A 19338-nucleotide genomic window follows, 5' to 3' on the forward strand; every position below is an offset into this window, starting at 1 on the left:
ACTACATGAGTTTAAGTTCCAAACACAACCACGAGCATGCTGTTTGGGGATAAACTACCCAATCCTAAGTCGAAACCAAAAGTAATCCAAGCAAGCATCAAAAGGGGAAATCATCTAATCCCGAGCATACCCTTGCCACGTCTGCCTTCGAACCTAAAAGTGTAAACAACGAGAGGGTATGCTAATGCTTAGTAAATGCAATACTTATACGCATACATACATAATCCAATTACTTGCATACACCTACACAAACAACACAAATATCATTAGCAAACCACAATAAACGAAATAATCCACGTACAATGCTAATAAAACTTACACATCCCAATATACCCAATGTCGACATTTGACTCGATGGTGGCCGACGAAGAGTAGTAGGTCAAATACGTTAACTACTCACCACCCATCGCAACGCATACGTGGCCGACGAAGAGCGGTAGGTCAAAATCGTTAACCACTCACCACTACGCACCATGAGGCCGACGAAAAGTGCAACCGAAACGTTAACACTTACCTCAATCACAAGGATGGCCGACAAAAAGCGGAACCGCTTACCATCCCACGATAAGTGGCCAACGAAGAGCGGATCCCCAAATAGATAACGCTCACCACTTATCCAAACACACATGTTTCCGACGAAGAGCGATAGGTCAAACATTAATCACTCGCCACATAACAAAATACTCACATGTGACCGACGAAGAGCGATAGGTCAAACGTTAATCACTCGTCACATGCTCACCTCTAATTGTGGTCGACAAAGAGTCATTCCTTTCGGATATCACTCACCACATTCCAAACATACACACATACACACGTGGCCGACAAAGAGCGATAGGTCAAACGTTAATCGCTCGCCACATACACAAATTGAATATAGCCAACGAAGAGCTATCCACACGGATATCACTCACTATATTTTCCAAACTCAATTGTGGTCCACGAAAAGTGAATCCTAACGGATGTCACTTACCACTTCGCACGCTAGCAACCAAATTATATACATAAACATATAAATATTCCACTCACCTAGATTACTTGAAAAGCAATCCCGCTTGAGTTCCTAATCGTCCAAATGCAAATCACCTAAGTAATTCATAACAAGTAAGCCAAACACTCAAGCTTATAACAAAAATACCAATAAGTGCAATATTAACCCAATTGCACTTACTTCCAATTTGACTAAGTCAAATCTCACCCGAAACACCCATAATCACAATCGACTAGTGATTATGTTCCAACAACCCATTTACTCAAGGTTTCATCATCAAAACACATTACTTGCATCAATCTACACAAAACCCATTTTGACCTAATCTCAAGTCAAAACACCCATTTGCAAGTTTACACTAATAATCACTTATAACCTAAGTTAACAAGTGATTTCACATCCACACATGATTATCAACTAATCAATTTCATCATCCAACCCAAAACCCACCAACAATGGTTATCAACACCATTTACTAGCTCAATCACCCAATTATCAACAAGTGGGTTTACTCAAGAACACCCAAATCAAAACTCCAAATATGAACACTAAATCAAACTATGAAAAATCGGAGTTAGAACTTACCAATACTACCACAATGTAGCCAAGAGCGAGATGAACAACCTTAACACTTGAGCTTTTGATTGATTCAAGCTCCTTCTTCTCTAAATCTCCAAATCTCTCTCTAGAAATCTCTCTCTCTCTCTCTAAGAATGAAATGAGAGTGTTTGTGGATTTGAAATGTGGTCCAAAACTAGATCCAAAACTGATAATATGGCTCCACATCTGGCCTCAAGTAAAAAGACCAAAATGCCCTTCATTTAACTCAAAATTGCAAAAACAGAATTCTGTCGCAGGGGCTGTGCGTGGCGCGCTCACTTAGATGTGCGCAGCACGCACCATGGTTTGAGCAGTCTGTCTGTTTTAGTTTAAAACTAGTTTGATTATACAATGTTCATGTACTCAAGTACACTTAGGTTTAGGGTCTTACAAGATTTCTACATCTTTCAAAAATCATACTTTGAATTCAAACTGTACTAGAACATCACTTTCATTCATAAAACCCAGAAAAATATTCGTATCATTCAAAATTTACAATGACTTTATCTTTGACATCTTATGTATCTTGACAATTTCAATCTGCTTTCACACCCTTCAAGATTCTTGAAAACACCTCGGATTGATAACCAATGATTCAGATATGAGAATGCTGATGAAGCAGCGAAAACTGTAGATGGTCTTAATAGCCAAAAGCTTGATAATAAAGAATGGAGTGTTGAAAAAGCTCAAATTTGGAACTAAAAAATGGATTGAGCAAACTATGAAGGAGATTGTTGACAAATCACCAGGACTAAAACCTGTACTTGACAAATCCAGATGATTCAGTATCTGATGAAACTCTTAACGAATACCTTGCTCCTTACTTATTTAAAATTCTTGCGGAAAAATTTCCTTCATTATCCTTCGATCTTAGAAATTCTAGGATATCATCGTATCATTCATTATAAATATCCTCGATATTTCTGAAGATATCTTCATAAATATTCTTGTCCGAAATTGTTTACCTCTTCGTGCTATCCGTGTTACATCATAAAGGAAACTGTTTTAGTTTCTTTATTCTGTAAAAATTCGAGTTAAAATTATGAATGATTTCAGGAGAAGTGTTGGGAATGGAAAGCATGAGTTAGTATAATATAATGACGCCTGGTCAACGTGGTTATATTACAGTAAGTCATGCCGAATTTCTAATGGAACGTGATGATGGTTCAGAGATCTTACCTCATCATGTGCCATGTTACACGACTCTTTCATTCTTCTTAATCTCTAAATATATCAAGAAAATATTTTCTTGATATTTCTAGCTTTCCGTGATTTCTGGTAATTTAACAAATCAAATCGTGCTATTACCTTTCCTTTCTGCTTAGTATATTATGATCATTCGAAACTTCATACCTACGAATTCTGGACCATTACTTGCTTTACTTAAAGTCGAGAAGAGAAAACAAAAGATGAAGCTCCGCAATATAAGGGAAAATATACAGCCCGATAATAACACAAAAATTACAAACCGTGTATATCAATGCGTATAGCAATATAAAGACATGAGAGAATTAAAAACACTATAACCCCAAGGTAATAGTAGAAGTAAACAGATGCCTCCGGTGGCAGATGAAAAAAGAAGAATGACAGATGCAATAGTCTGGAAAATATCAAGAATCAGAACTGGATTTAGCATTTTCACAAACTTTTGGAAGTAAGAATTGAGGAAGAAAGTATATGATTGGTGAAAATAATGGAACGGAAGAGATGAATTTATAGCGAAATATCAGACATAACTATCAAGACAGATTACCGCATTTAATTAAATAGGATCATAGTTTCCTTAATTACCAAAGAATCAAATATTATACCGATTCCGAAAATTTTATTTAAATCCCTTGAGTTCGGAATCAATCTTGTCTACTTCAAAAGTTAAGACGAACTTTATTTCACTCTTTTGCGATAGCTTCACTCACACTCTTCGAGTAATCGAATTGCTTTATTCATATTACTCAATAAATTCTATCTGCATTCCACTTAAAAATATTCTTGTTGTCAACCATGACGATCTCTGTCAAATTTTGGGAGAAAATTTCTTTTACGGGTAGGTACTGTCACGATCCGGAAAATTTCGACTTATTTTGACCAAATTCTATTAATGATTTCATATTTTTGACACGATAAGCAAAGTCTGTAATGTTGAGTCTCAAAATTTTTGAACCATTTTCATAAATGCATTTGACCTTCGACTGTTCTCGACGATTCACGAACAATTACTTGTATATATATATATATATATATATATATATATATATATATATATATAGGGTTTTGTATATAATAATTAAATAATTGTAATATTTGTTTGATATTCTGATTGATATTAAGTAAGTTAAATTCGAACTTATGTGATTTTAAAATAAACGATGATCTGAAAATGAGTTATATAAATTATAGGCTTCTTAAAAGTATATTTAGGATATAATTATTAAATTTTAACTCGTTTTATATTTTACCCAGAATCGAGCGCGAACAGTTGATTTAATTTTTATTTAATAATTTTAAATAATTAATGACCAATTTTATACCCTAAAAGACTGAAATAAATAAATATAGTTCATGTAAGAATTTGGGAATTTTTCTGAATACTTTTATTCGCCACTAAGTAACAACGGAGTACGAAATAATAGTCCATGAAAACTGTCGGCAGAGTACTTACAAATTATGTGATGGCTTCCCTATTTAAATTAGATATTTTCATATCCTACACGTTTTTTTTCTCTGGTTTTATAATATATATATTTGTGAGAACCAAATTTTCCACCATATACATCTCTATCATCTAATTTGTACTTCCCACTTAAACTAACACAAGTATCACTCTTTCTATTTATATACACGAGCATATATCTATAAACATTCACATTTCTTTCCTCTTACTACCGCCTTCTTCGAGCTTAATCACCACCATGGTTCTACCACCCTCTAACCATACCCGTATCACTACCATCAACCACCATCTCATTTCATATTTAATCATCAATCCATCCACTACCTTCGACTATTGTAAACCACCGGGAAACATCATCACCGCCGGTTCTTTCACCATGATTGATCACTACCTTCAACCATCTACAACCGGAATGACCACCACTAGATCACTCTCCCTCTCTTTCTCCTCTCTTTCTCTCTCTCATCTAATCTTGTTCAAACCCCATTTAAAAATCACCACCATCATCATCAGATAACTGCTACTCTTGGCCGTTTTTGTTTCGAACAGCCCCAGCCCGAAACCACCGCCACCGAATGCCCTACAGCTTCTGTATGCTTCTATTTCTATTTCAATTTTGTAAACCACTACTTCACCACCACTAACCACCACTTTCCATCACCTCTTATGTTATAAGCAAAAACCACAAGCTCGATCCTTTCTTGTTTTCTTGTCCGAGACCCAACATCACCAACCTCACCATCGACTGTTCTGTGGCCGATTGAAAATAAACCAAAACATCACCAAAGACCTTCGATGAACTACTGCTACAGTGACTGATCTTGTTTCCATTTCATATTGTTTCAATCGTAAACCACCAACACAACCGACACTAACTGTTACTAATGTTTTTCTGTTTTAAATTTCATTCGAACAACAACTTTCGATTGATGTTTTCCTGTCAAAACCACCGATACCATCTCTGGTGTATGTTTACTATTACCGTAGCATTAATAGGGAGGACGATGATGAATAGTATTGGAGAACCAAGAAGAAGATGATGAATAGTGGTGATTCACGAGTGAAGATAAAGATGGTTCGAAGATATTATGATTTTATGTTGATGATGTTGCTGCTTTTTTTTCCTGTTTCTTCTTGTATTCTTCGTAAACCCAACTCGAACAAACAACCTGCAACTGTTCTTGTTTCTTGTTCAACTAAGATCAATCGGAATCGACAATCGGAATCGACACTCTTCGCCTCACAATCTTCCATAAAGTGGAATAATCCAGTGACAATTTACGCGATCACGTTTCCCGACAGGGAAAAATACAGTATCCTTCGCGATATCGAACTCGTACCCATTCAATACTACTATCCGAGTTTCACAACAACCCAGATTTACACTGCGAGAGCACTCGCAGCGACATCTTCATTCTCTCACTCCGGGGTCTTAAACTTCACATTTGGTTTCATACCGCACATTGGTACTACACGATCACATTACATAAGAAGACTTACACTTCATTACATCCCATCATCACAACTCTACACATAACATTTCTGAATCGTAACTCACAATCGTAACGCACGATCTCGGGTCAACATCAACAACCCGTCACTCTAACTCATTAGGGAATCCGAACCCATATTGAGGCCTAACGTGGTTCACTTCGACACTTCTCTACACATAACCCCACCGGAACTTCCTCGGGCGGCAGTAAAAACTCCCCACTTAGGATTCAGTTCCACATTCTCACCGCCAAGGTGATAACATCTCGCGGAATTGTCATTCTACATGACCATTCTCATCGTTGGTCATAAACACCAAATCGTCGCAAATTCACTTCAGGCTCTCAGAGCTATCATACACAATTACTTGAGATGTCGTACACGCGACGACATCGCACCTTCGTACCACAAATCACAACTGATAGCCCTTCATCGTTCGCAAAGCGAACTTCCTCCAAAGTCCTACATAAGCCTCTAAGCCTAGGCATATGCCAATCGGCTTAATCAATCATGCATCTCAGTCGAGATCACCTGAACTTCCACTCAACAAACCTTTATCAACAATTACCCACTCTCATGGAGAAGAGTGACCAATTTGGCACAATAATTGCGTAGACCACAATATCAACACTTCATCATAACCTTCGGCCTAACCTAACATTAAGTCCATCACCGGCTCACCAGTCATCTTTACCCGTCTATCATTTAAGATTAACAAGATTCGCTCATCTGTCACTTTATAAGAAGTATTTACCACAATACTCTTAAACTTCGACTTTCGCGACCGTCGAATTACTATCGCCTGTCGATCACTATTATAATCTTCGATGCTTCCAGGGTATCTCACGGGAACCCTAAGCACAAAGTGATCACACCATCACCGGAGTTGAACATTACACTAGTAGGTATAAGAAGGCACCTGACGCAGTGTCATGCAGAATCCTACCACATTCTACCGAGATTTAGATACTCGATCTTTAGGTTCAATACACCTGATATCGCCCATCTCTCCACAATAATGACCCGAAGTCAGACCAACTCAATAATCCTTACGGTTTATTGTCTTATCAAAAGTTCCTAGCGATCACACGCTACTCGCGATTTCCATAAGGCCAAACGATATAGCCTAACGAAGTCCTTCATTTAACACTAAGGAGATGCTCAGGAATACCAAGTCTTACTCCCTTCGACACATCGATACTGTGATGCCCCGCATAAAATTAACGTGTACGGATCATCAACAACAGGATCATTACAAGGTTAAACACTATATGCTGTTTTAAAATAAGTTTGCATTCATAAAAAGGGCGACGTCATAACCAACATCAAAAGTTTTACAACGAAAGTAGGCTTCTACGAATAGAAGCAATTAACATAAGTACGAGACCCGTAGGTCATTACAAATTCATTCTTTCAAAAGTAACATATTTTGTTAATGCAAGGTAAATGTTTCATGCAGAGACATCTCTAACAAAAGCAGCGGGAGTCTATATAGCAAGACAACTACAGCGGAAGCATCAAACCTCTAAGCACCTGAAAAAACATGCTTAAAAACGTCAACACGAATGTTGGTGAGCTATAGTTTAAGTATAACAGTAATGTAAGGTAGGCCACGAGATTTCAGTATTTCAAAACAGCATGAAAAGTATATGTTCAACCGTGGGCACTTGGTAACTAACTTAACGTAATATCACCCCCTAAAAGTACACTTGGCGACTGCGTAAGTTTACGAAGTATTAAACACCCGTTAAATGCTAGCGCTACTAGCCCAAGTGGGGATGTCAAACCCTATAGATCCATATCTAAGATTCGCGTTCACCTGTTTAAAGACCAATGACTAAACGTTACCGAGCTAAGGGGAAAGTTTATGCCGTTGTATAACCCACACATATATAAAGTTTAAGTACTCGTGCCTAGTATGTAAAACATAAAACGTGCATGTATTCTTAGTTCCCAAAATAGTTAAAGTAAAAAGGGATGCTATAACTCACAGTGAAAAGTAGTAAAGTCGGTACGAGATAAGTAAGCAAGTAGTTGGTCCGAAAGGTCCTCAACCTAAGTCAAAAGTTACTAAGTCAGTAAATCGTTCCCAAAGGTTTAAAAGTATGTAAATTAGGTCTTAAGTATCATCATCATTCATCAACATAAGTAAAAAGTAAAGTAAGTTTTCAATCAAGAATAGAGATCAAAACAAAGGTTGATTTCGTTCAGCTGCTACAACCTCTATACAAATCAAAAACATGCGTAGTCAGTGGCTATGGCTCCGTATGTGAGTCCTCCAACCTCTAACCAATTTTCAGAACCAAACTCGTCTTCGTTTGACCGTGGCGACGGTTTAAGTGCGAGTAGGTCAGAAATTTTAGCATAACGTTTCAAAGGTGTAGTGACTTTCGGAACGCTATAAATCCTAAACCGTAAATCGGATTAAGACGAGTCCTAAACAAAAAGTCATATAATTGAACCGAAAATTCTGGAAATTAACTTTTCCAGTAACCCAGGTTACTAATTAGATCCCAAAAATAGTAAGCAAAGTGTTTCGGTGGGTTCTTGGTGCTTGATGCTCATCACGGTTCTCATCCTTGATGCTTATAGCTTCAAGTTTATAACTCGTTGATGTGTTTGCATCATCTTTACCAAGTTGTGACCATCATGACACTAGTGTATGTCTAAGATATGTAGCACAATTCATTTAAGGGTTGCAAGTGGGTTGATGAACCAAAGTTACATCAAGATCTTAGATCCGACACATATATGAGTTCTAGTAGTAATATTAAGCTATAAACTTGAAAGTAAACTAAATAAACAAGATCTTAATTTATAGAACTTAGATCTTAGTTAGATCTTAAAGATCCTAGACTAGAAAGTCTAGATCTAGTGTTCTTAAGTTAAATCCTAAGTTATGAAACTTGGATCTTCACTTTAATAAAACCATAAGTTATGAAACTTAGATTTTTATCTTGTAGAATGTATTTAAGCTTATAAGCTTTTGTTTACAACAAAATTGGAAGACCATAAGCTATAGAAACTTAGATCCAACATAAGTGTATGAAGTTATAACTAGAAAGTTAAACTTCCATGTTCTTGAACTTACAAAGTTTAAACTTTAGTTTCAAGAAAAATGAGATCAAGTTTAACTAGTAATACTTGACCAATATTATACAATAATGAAATAAATAAATAAAATGAAGAAATAAACTAAGGTTACAAGTAACAAGTTCATGTTTGTTTCATACTTAAGAAGATTCAAGCCAAAGCTTGGATCTTAAGAAAATAAACCTTAAGTTTACAAAACATGAACACAAGTAAGATCTTAAAGCTTATAATCTTTAGATCTTTATAATATTTCAAGTGTAGAACCATAAGCTAACAAGCTTAGATCCTTGTTCTTGACTTCTCATCAAACAAAGGATGGAAGAAGCAAGATTCATGAAGATACAAACTAAGAAGCTTGATCTTTAACAACAAACAATAAACAAGAAGAAATGATGATGATACAATTCGGTTTCAAGGAAGAAAAAGAAAGAAAAATAAAGTTTGTTTACTTACAAACTAGAAAGAAAAGCTAGAGTGAAAGTAGTGTAAGAATGAGGTGTGTGTGAAATGAAATAATACTAGCATATAAGTAACAAAAATTGAAAAATGGAACTCCTCCCCTAGCACACAAAGGCCGACGGTTTTGGGGGTTAAAAAGGGAAGTCAAAATTCAACTTTCAAGGGTGAGAGGATGGTGAATGCTAGAATGAGGTATAAGGTTAAATGCATGGAAAGTTGGTCATGCATGCTTGAACATTTTTGTCTCCTCATTTAACTTAATTAACCTTGTTTAACCTTAAAGAGTCATTAGTATAATAGTGGGCTTACTATTAGTCCATTAAGTAATGTAGGGTGGGCTTCCAAGTCCAATAATATTAGCCCAAGTATAAGTAAGCAACAAATTAATAAAAGCCCAACTAATTAACTGCTTGCATTAGTTAATTAGAAATAATTAATAATAATTAATTATGAACGTAAATAATATTCGAAATATTATTCGAGAAAAGTACGTGTCGAAAAGACGAGTCGGGACATGGAAAGTCAAATACGGTAACAAGTAAAGTGTATAAGAATACATTTATTAACATGCAAGTATTAATAATAAATATTAATAATATAAGTCGGAAAATTCAGGGTCGTTACATTACCCATCTGTTAAAGAAAATTTCGTCCCGAAATTTTAAGCTGAGGTAGATGGAGGAGTTGGGAAAAGGTGAGGATACTTCTGCATCATTTGATCCTCTCGTTCCCAGGTAAACTCGGGTCCTCATTTGGCATTCCATCGGACTCGGACGATCGGAATCTTGTTGTGTTTCAAAGTTTTGACCTCACGGTCCATAATTTTGATAGGTTCTTCCACGAAGTGGAGTTTGTCATCAATCGTAAGTTCCTCTAGTGGTATGACAAGTTCCGGTTCAGCAAGACACTTCTTCAAATTTTATACGTGGAAGGTAGGATGAACTGAGCTCAATTGAGTCGGAAGATCCAAACGGTAAGCAACGGGTCCAACACGCTCCAAGATTTCGAAAGGACCAATGTATCGCGAGTTGAGCTTCCCACGTTTTCCAAAACGGGTCACACCTTTCCAAGGTGTGACCTCCAACATTACACGGTCACCCACGTTGAATTCGAAGTCTTTACGTTTAAGGTCGGCATAACTCTTTTGGCGATCACGGGCTGTCTTGAGTCTCGCTTGAATTTGGACAATCTTCTCGGTTGTTTCATGGACTAACTCGGGTCCGGTGATTTGTTTTTTGCCTACTTCGACCCAACAAATAGGATAATGGCATTTGCGGCTATACAATGCTTCAAAAGGTGCGACATTAATACTCGAATGATAGCTGTTGTTGTAAGAGAATTCTGCTAGAACCAAATGCCTTTCCCAAGCCTTTCCGAAATCAATAACACAAGCATGCAACATGTCCTCCAAAGTCTGAATCATGCGTTCGCTTTGTCTGTCGGTCTGTGCGTGATACGCAGTACTCATGTTGAGACGAGTCCCCAAGGATTCTTGCAAAGAACGCCAAAATCTGGAAGCAAAACGGGCATCTCGGTCTGAAATAAATGATAAGGGCACACCATGATGAGATACAATTTCCTTTATGTGTAGTTGAGCGAGTTTTTCCATCGTATCCGTTTCTTTCATGGCTAAGAAGTGTGCAAATTTGGTAAGACGGTCAACGATAACCCAGATGGTATCGTATCCGCCCACCGTCTTTGGTAGTTTCGTAATGAAGTCCATCGTTATCCTTTCCCACTTCCATTGCGGGATTTTCGGTTGCTGAAGTAACCCAGAGGGCCTCTGATGTTCGGCCTTAACCTTCGAGCAAGTTAAACACTTCCCAACATAAGTTGCAACATCCTTCTTAAGATTTGGCCACCAATACTGTTCCTTGAGATCGTGGTACATTTTACCGGCTCCTGGATGAATCGAATATCTTGACTTGTAGGCTTCGTCTAGAATGAGGCTTCACAAATCCCCATAACTAGGCACCCAAATTCTTCCGACGAAGTATCGGAGTCCAGTCTCCCTTAACCTCGAATTGAGAGACGAGAATGTTCAAGTGTTCATGGGAAATATTCTCCTTTTTGAGAGCCTCATCTTGGGCTACTCGGATCTGGCTATTGAGATTCGAATGAATGGTGATGTTCAAGGCCCGGACACGAAGAGGTGCCATCCTCTCCTTTCGGCTCAAAGCGTCGGCTACAACATTGGCCTTGCTAGGATGGTAACGAAGTTCACAATCATAGTCGTTCATCGTCTCGATCCATCGTCGCTGTCTCATGTTCAGTTGTTTTTGATCGAATATGTGTTGGAGGATTTTGTGGTCAGTGAAGATAGTACTTTTAGTTCCATAAAGATAGTGTCTCCAAAATTTGAGCGCAAAGACAACGGCTCCAAGTTCGAGATCTTGAGTAGTGTAGTTTCGCTCGTGAATCTTCAGTTGACGAGAAGCATAAGTAATGACCTTCGTTCTTTGCATCAATACGCAACCAAAACCATTTTTCGAGGCATCACAATATACGACAAAATTGTCACTGCCTTCAGGAAGTGATAAGATAGGCGCGGTGGTCAATTTCTGCTTCAAGGTTTGAAATGCTGATTCTTGTTCGGTTTCCCAAACGAACTTCTTCCCTTTGTGAGTCAGCGTGGTCAAAGGTCGTGCAATTAGAGAGAAACCTTCAATAAATCTTCGGTAGTAACCGGCGAGACCTAAAAATTGGCGGATATGAGTCGTAGTAGTGGGGGTTTCCCACTTGCTGATAGATTCGATCTTTGTGGGATTAACTTTAATACCTTGATCGCTCACAATATGACCCAGGAATTAGACTTCCTTCAACTAAAACTCACATTTGGAGAATTTGGCATATAGTTGCTCTTATCTCAAGAGTTCCAACACTAGTAGAAGATGTTGCTCATGTTCTTCTTCGCTTTTGGAGTAGATGAGGATATCATCTATGAAGACGATAACGAACTTATCCAGGTATGGCTTGCATACACGATTCATGAGATTCATAAACACGGCAGGTGCGTTGGTTAAACCGAATGGAATCACGAGAAACTCATAGTGACCATAACGGGTTCTGAACACAGTTTTCATCACATCACTCTCCTTCACCCTCAACTGGTGATAACCGGATCGCAAATCGATCTTAGAGTAAACGCTTGATCCTTGCAGCTGATCGAAAAGATCGTCAATTTTGGGAAGGGGATACAGATTCTTGATCGTCAACTTGTTCAGCTCACGATAATCGATACACATGCGGAAAGATCCGTCCTTCTTCTTCACAAACAAAACAGGTGCGCCCCAAGGCAAAGAACTTGGTTGAATAAATCCACGGTCTAGCAGTTCTTGTAGTTGGCTCTACAACTCTTGCATTTCGGAAGGTGCGAGTCGATAAGGTGCGCGAGCTACCGGTGCAGCTCCTGGTACTATATCAATCTGAAACTCTACTGCTCTCGATGACGGTAATCCAGGAAATTCCTCTGGAAAGACATCGGGAAATTCGTTCACAATTCGTACATCATCCAAGCTCTTCACCTCGGTGTATAATGTTTTCACATGTGCTAAAACAGCAAGACGTCCTTTCTTCATTATCTTTTGTGCTTTCATGCAACTAATGAGGTTCAGCTTCGAGTTACATCTCTCTCCCTAAATAATTAGTGGCTCACCATCTCCGTGTGGTATACGAATAAATTTATATCCACAGATAATGTCGGCCCTTACCTTGGTCAACCAGTCCATACGGACAATCACATCAAAACTTCCCAATTTGATGGGTATCAAGTCAATCTCGAAATCCACACCAGCTATGTTGATAATACCTCCTCAGCTAATTTGGTCAACTTTCTCAAGTTTTCCATTGGCTACCTCGACAAGCATACTCTCCTTTAAAGGAACTAACGACCAATTTATCTTAGAGCAAAAGTGTCTACATACATAACTCCTATCGGCACTAGTATCAAACAGGACAGAAGCTAATAGATTGTTGATAGTGAATATACCTGTAACCAAGTCGGGGTTCTCACGGGCATCCCTTACGTTTACGTTGAAAGCTCTTCCTGGCGCCGGCCCGCCGTCCTTTCTCTTGTTGGGACATTCATTCTTGAAGTGGCCCTGTTGTTCACACTCATAGTATTTCCTTGGTCCAGTAGGGTTTGTCTTCACAGTTGGGGTGGTGATCTTGCAGTCTTTGCCAATATGCCCAGTCCTTTTACACTTTTCGCAGACCACGTTGTAGTACCCGGTATGATGCTTGTAGCATCTCTTGCACTGCGGGAGACTACCCTTGTAGTTAGGGTTTAAGCTAGGGTTTGGGTTGGAGTTGTTTCCCTTGAAACTTTCATGCCTCTTAGCTGGGTTTTGATTAAAGACCCTTCCCTTGTTGCTGTCCCACTTACGTTTCTCATTACTAGCTCCCGATTCGGATTTCCCCTTTTCTGGTTCTTTACTGGTAATTTGGTTCATCAGGGTGTGCGCCATGCGCATAGCTTCCAGGACATCAGCTGGTTTTGAAGAGGTGACATTTCCCTGAATGGACTTGGGAAGTCCCCACAAATACCGTTCCATTCGCTTAAATTCCGGGGTAACCATCGTGGGGCACATCAAGGCTAGTTCCAAGTACCTTCGATTATAACCATCAAGATCGGTTCCCACATCCTTCAACTCCCAAAACTCAGCTTCCATTTTCTGAATCTCTGTTCTAGGGCAGTACTCCTCGATCATAGCCCCCTTAAATTCCTCCCACGGTGTAGCATAAGCCTCGTCAATACCTTTAGCCTGAGCAAGTGTGTTCCACCAAGTTAAAGAGCTGTCCAACAGTGTACAGGAGGCATACTTAGTCTTGTTCATTTCTGAGCAGTTGCTCACATGGAACACAACTTCTAATTTCTCAAACCACCTCGTCAGTCCAACCGGCCCCTCAGTACCATTGAAATTGTGGGGATTACAGCTTTGAAATTCCTTATAGGTATACCCGTTATGATTGTGCTGGTTAACAGGTGGAGCTTGGGGGTTGACATTCGTAATTGCTGCAGCTATTCGTTCAGTTATCATCTCCTCAATCTGTGCTGCTGTGGGCGTTGATCTTCCGTTTGCCATTGATCTTCGAAATAGAAATTTTGACTTAAGTCAAAATCCAGCATTCAATAAATAATGATACAGTATATGGTAACCAACATGGAATCAACACATCGCATGTTAATTAAGTAATGCAACTAGATACAGGTACCACAAAATCATCATATAGTAACGTAAATAGAACACCGTACAGAAATTAAACAACACTAAGTTCCATTCATTAAATAAGAAAGTGACATACATCCGCATGCGGTTCGTACAATATATGAAACTACAAATGGGATTACATAATGAAATCTAATACAACAGCCCTATGGTGACGGTGGGTAAAGGATTTCCATCATGTGGGACACCTGGTCCTCGAGCTCAATTACCCGAGCACTGAGGATATGCACTTCCCTCGTCAGTTCCTCGACGACGGGGGATGCTGGTGGGGCAGGCGATGCAGATGGTATAGGTGGAGCTGGTGGTGCAGGCCATGCTGGTGGAGCTGGTGGTGCAGACGGTCCAGCAACAGAAGTAGACGGTGCGTAACGGGAAGCCTTACGCACGAATGGATCTACATGGTAAGGCACAACCTGCTTACGGGCGGTAACCCTAACCAACTGTCCTCGTGCGTCCACGAACGGTCTACCTCCGTTAACCCCTGGAATAACAGTACCATTGAAACGATATCGCTTCTTCGGTGGCGTAGAGGGCGGCTGCACGGGCGCCTCCTCAGGGTCCTCTTCGGAATCCTCGTCGGAATCCTCTTCGCAGAAGTCATCAGATGATGAGTCGTCTGAATCATCTGAGGGTGGATTAACTTGACCGATGGTCATCAGTTGATATCTGCTAGGCGAGATTGACACGGCACGTCCATCAGCAAGGCATCTGACCCAATGTCCTCGCTCATTACGGAAAGGACCGTCCTCATTTCCCCCAGGAATCACAGCACCACTGGAATGGTGCTGTGGCTCCAGGGGTCCTGGGCTAGGTGGAGCTGGAATCTCCTCTGGGTCCCCGTCTCCGTCTTAGATGATCATTAGGTCAGGTGCATGGCTACTGTCCCCAGAGGATGAATCGCCAGAGTCACTGGAGGGTAGCGATGACGGGATCTGTGAGTCGGCAGCAGTAGTATGCGAGGTGGCAGATGAATCTGAGTCGCTTTCCAAGTCAATGATGATGGGCGGGATATCCGACATCTGAACAAGGAAAAATAACTTTTTCCATGTCAGTAAGTCATATAGCAAGCACGTATTAGGCAAAGTAACTACGACAGTCTAGATCATCTATAGCAGTAGATGGCATGGCAATAATAACAAGTATCATGCAATCGAAAGCAGATAGTAGCATGCAGTAGTGAAAAAAAGTAGCAGTATATGACATATAGCAGTAAAAGTAAGTAGCAGCATGCAGCAAGTTCTGCAGAAACAAGTAAACTAGCAAGTTGTAGATTAGTCCTATTAGTGAATCCTACTTAGTCCAGTCTAGACTCACTAATGCAACCTAATTCCCTACAACCAATGTTCTGATACCAAATGTGATGCCCCGTATAAAATTAAGGTGTACGGATCATCAACAACAGGATCATTACAAGGTCAAACACTATATGCTGTTTTAAAATAAGTTTGCATTCATAAAAAGGGTGACGTAATAACCAACATCAAAAGTTTTACAGCGAAAGTAGGCTTCTATGAATAGAAGCAATTAATATAAGTACGAGACCCGTAGGTCATTACAAATTCATTGATTCAAAAGTAACATAGTTTGTTAATGCAAGGTAAACATTTCATGCAGAGACATCTCTAACAAAAGCAGAGGGAGTCTACACAACCAGACAACTACAGCGGAATCATCAAACCTCTAAGCACCTGAGAAAACATGCTTAAAAACGTCAACACGAATGTTGGTGAGCTATAGTTTAAGTATAACAGTAATGTAAGGTAGGCTACGAGATTTCAGTATTTCAAAATAGTATGAAAAGTATATGTTCAACCGTGGGCACTTGGTACTAACTTAACGTAATATCACCACCTAAAAGTACACTTGGCGAGTGCGTAAGTTTATGAAGTATTAAACACCCATTAAATGCTAGCGCTACTAGCCCGAGTGGGGATGTCAAACCCTATGGATCCATATCTAAGATTCGCGTTCACTGGTTCAAAGATCAATGACTAAACGTTACCGAGCTAAGGGGAAAGTTTATGCCGTTGTATAACCCACACATATATAAAGTTTAAGTACTCGTGCCTAGTATATAAAATGTAAAACGCGCATGTATTCTTAGTTTCCAAAATAGTTAAAGTAAAAAGGGATGCTATAACTCACAGTGAAAAGCAGTAAAGTCGGTACGAGATAAGTAAGCAAGTAGTTGGTCCGAAAGGTCCTCAACCTAAGTCAAAAGTTACTAAGTCAGTAAATCGTTCCCAAAGGTTTAAAAGTATGTAAATTAGGTCTTAAGTATCATCATCATTCATCAACATAAGTAAAAAGTAAAGTAAGTTTTCAATCAAGAATAGAGATCGAAACAAAGGCTGAATTTGTTCAGCTGCTACGACCTCTATACAAATCGAAAAGACGCATAGTCAGTGGCTATGGCTCCGTATGTGAGTCCTCCAACCACTGAACAATTTTCAGAACCAAACTCATCTTTGTTTGACCATGGCAACGGTTTAAGTGCGAGTAGGTCAGAAATTTTAGCATAACTTTACAAAGGTGTAGTGACTTTCGGAAGGCTATAAATCCTAAACCGTAAATCGGATTAAGACGAGTCCTAAACGAAAAGTCATCTACTCGAATCGAATATTCTGGAAATTAACTTTTCTAGTAGCACAGGTTATTGATCAGATCCCAAAAATAGTAAGCAAAGTGTTCCGGTGGGTTCTTGGTGCTTGATGCTCATCACGGTTCTCATCCTTGATGCTTATAGCTTCAAGTGTACAACTTGTTGATGTGACGACCGGAAATTTTCGACCAAATTTAAACTTGATCTTTAAATGATTTTGACACGATAAGCAAAATCTGTAATGTTGAGTCTCGAAAATTTTGAACTGTTTCATATATTCAATTGACCTCCGACTATTCTCGACGATTCACGAACAATTATTTGTAAATAAATATGTATGTATATATATATATATATATATATATATATATATATATATATATATATATATAAATAATAATTAGAGATATTAAATAAAGTATTATATGATTTGATGATTTGAATTAATAATTAAATTGTTAGTTAATATATATTTATGTAAATATAATGTAATTCAAAAATAAATGGTTTTGAATTCATTTAGGAAACAATAATAACACTCGTTTGTCATTCAAATGATTAGCTTAATTCGAACTTATATGATTTTAAAATAAACGGTGATCCGAAAATAAGTTAAATAAATTATAGGCTTATTAAAAATGTATTTAGAAGCTATTTGTTAAATTTTAAAACTTGTTATATTTTACTTGGGGTTGAGAGCTAATAATTAAATTAATTTTTATTTTATAATTTTAAATAGTTAATGACCAAATTTTATACCATAATGACTAGAATAAATAAAGATAATTAATATAAAAATTTAGGATTTTTCTAAGAACTTTTGTCCGTCACTGAAGGAGCACGATTTAATACTCTGTATAAACTGTAGGTAGGATATTTAATGAGACGTTTAAGTACAATTGATTATATAATTATTATTAATACTATTATATTATTTTAATTGCTCACTATATTTGTATGTATATAAATGTGAGACGACATCTTACAACCAACAAACACGTTCCATTCATTATTGTGACTACTTTATAATTATTGATTATTATTATATCATATTGTTATCTCTATCTAGTTATACTCCGTAATATATGGGATGATGTGTTGGCCAATATAACTAAATAGCAGTCACGAGATAAAGACCACTTGTTAAATATTATTGATCGAATTTTGTTTACTTCCCTTTATTTTTTGAAAGGCAACATCCACTTATTTCTCTTTGCATTTTTATCCGCTTTTGTCATCAACATGTTATATAATATAAATATACAACACCCCACTATATTCGAAATCCTTGCTGTTATATTTTTTTTGTTTCTAGTCAACATCTACTAGCATAATCTAATAATATATTTATACATTTACAATTACATAACATTAATATTGGAAACCCATCATGTCTTATACATATACATATAACGTACATATAAATCATAAACTTAACACATCTACAACCCACCAATCACCTTCTCCTTTTACTTCGACCAACCATCACAGCCATGGCAGTTTTCCACCACCACGAGGACACCATGGTTCTGCGGCTATTGCTACAACCGAATATGGTTCCTATTTCTAGTCATTCAAGCAAAGAATAACACCCTTTCTTGTTCATTTCTTCGATCACCAACCATTACCACTATTCGGCCACTTCCCACCACCACCTATGAGCACCACCAATAGACCATCACAACCTCGCCACCATTCCCCTTTCTCTCCCATGAATCACCATCACAACACCCATTATTTTTTTTATTTTTTTTCTTTCTTTCCGTTTTCATAAGAGCATCAAACAGCCGCCATTTATGTACACGTTTACTACTGCTACTGTTAATTCTATGATTTCACAACTGTGAAACAACAGCCTCGAAACACCACAAATCGAAACCAACACAAACACTTATCACCTTTATCGAATCACAATCTCACCGCTAAATTTTTATCTCTGTTGCTTCGAGAATTTGATGTTACCACTCGCCTGTTTTTCTTGCGGTTCGAGACCCAAAAGATCAGCCAAACATCAATGATTGTGCCACTGTTTTACTGCTGCCATTTCTATTTATTCACGCAAAAACCCTTTTGTTAAACTGTCCCTGCTATTTTCTTTTCGTAACCCAAAAAAAATATTGGTGATGATGAAATGAAAGAGATAAAACCATAACGTTTCTGTTGCTGCTACCGGCTGGTTACTGTACTGATTCAGTCCACGAAA

The sequence above is a fragment of the Rutidosis leptorrhynchoides genome, chromosome 3 (assembly GCF_046630445.1).
Source record: "Rutidosis leptorrhynchoides isolate AG116_Rl617_1_P2 chromosome 3, CSIRO_AGI_Rlap_v1, whole genome shotgun sequence".
In the NCBI taxonomy this organism is placed as follows: Eukaryota; Viridiplantae; Streptophyta; class Magnoliopsida; order Asterales; family Asteraceae; genus Rutidosis; species Rutidosis leptorrhynchoides.